This window comes from Nanorana parkeri, unplaced genomic scaffold (genome assembly GCF_000935625.1).
Source record: "Nanorana parkeri isolate BGI_ZX_2015 unplaced genomic scaffold, ASM93562v1 scaffold1037, whole genome shotgun sequence".
Classification (NCBI taxonomy): Eukaryota; Metazoa; Chordata; class Amphibia; order Anura; family Dicroglossidae; genus Nanorana; species Nanorana parkeri.
Window position 1 is genome coordinate 419,083 of NW_017307305.1, and position 1,221 is coordinate 420,303.

Consider the following 1,221-nt stretch of genomic DNA (forward strand, 5'->3'; position numbering starts at 1 on the left):
CCCTCTCCCCGCTCCGATCTGCCAGCGCTGACTGGAGGAACGGACGGGGAGGGGGCGGGTACAGCTGGCTCTGCCTCTAGATAGGCAGAGCCAGCTGTCACTCACGCAGCTGGGCGGATCTCGACATCGAGGTCGGGATACGCTCCGGCTGCGGCGGCTCAGTATACCGCGAGCTACAGGTATACTGAGCCTAGGGTGACGGGAGGACGCTAGTTTGTGTCCTCCCGTTACCCTAAGGAGAACTATGGGGAAAAGCCCTGACCCCATAGTTCTCCTTTAAAGGTTCTAATTTGAGAAGTAAAAAAAAAAAAAGGAGATAAAAGGCAGCTCTGTCTGATTCCAGTTTGTATTGGAGAGCTGAAAGGAAGCATACTAGTATCCTAAAGCCCAATTCCAGCTTGGGGGAACATAACATATTACATTGACACATTGATGTAAAGATACAGATACATAGGATAGAAAAGAGACACGTGTCTGTCAAGGTCAACCCAGAAGATTATATTTGTCTAGACTTTGTATCCTTTAAATCCTATATTTATGATTCATACTTTTTATATTAAAAAGAAGTGCACTTAGTGCGGGGACGGTGTTAATGGGCTTTGAGTTGTGTTGATGGCATCATTTTGAGATGCCTCTGAGATCATTCAGAGTTCATTGACAGGTGCCTATGACTTGGGGTTGACCTCCTTCTGACCTGCATATGACCTGCTTCAAGCACTTTTTTCATTCCTTTAGACTTGCCTGAGGGTGCAAACAAAAGCCCATCATCCCAGGCCCTGAAAAAGACAATCAAGGTTATTTACTAAAGGGTGAAGAGTTTGTAGAAGTGAACAATCTAGGACAACATAGCTGAACCTGAAAGTGAGCTGAATTGGAGAATTTTTCCAAATCAGCTATTTTGGTCTAGATTGGTCACTTCTCCTGTCTTCTCCAAACCCTTCACCCGCTTGTGAACAACGCTGAATGTATCAATGTAGTCAGTATAGGCTGCCAAATAAAAAATCCTTCATTTGCACAGTTGGTATGTTCTGTTCTTCCAAGTGAACTGCGTAACCTCTAATACCAGAGCTATTACGTTCTGACCTCATTAAAGGAGAACTATGAGGTGAGTGCTTTTCACTCACCTCAAAGTTCTAGCCGACCTGTGACAATGAGACTGTCACAGGTCGGCTCAGTAGATCGGGAGGTGAGCGAACACATACCGGCGTTCGCTCACCTCTC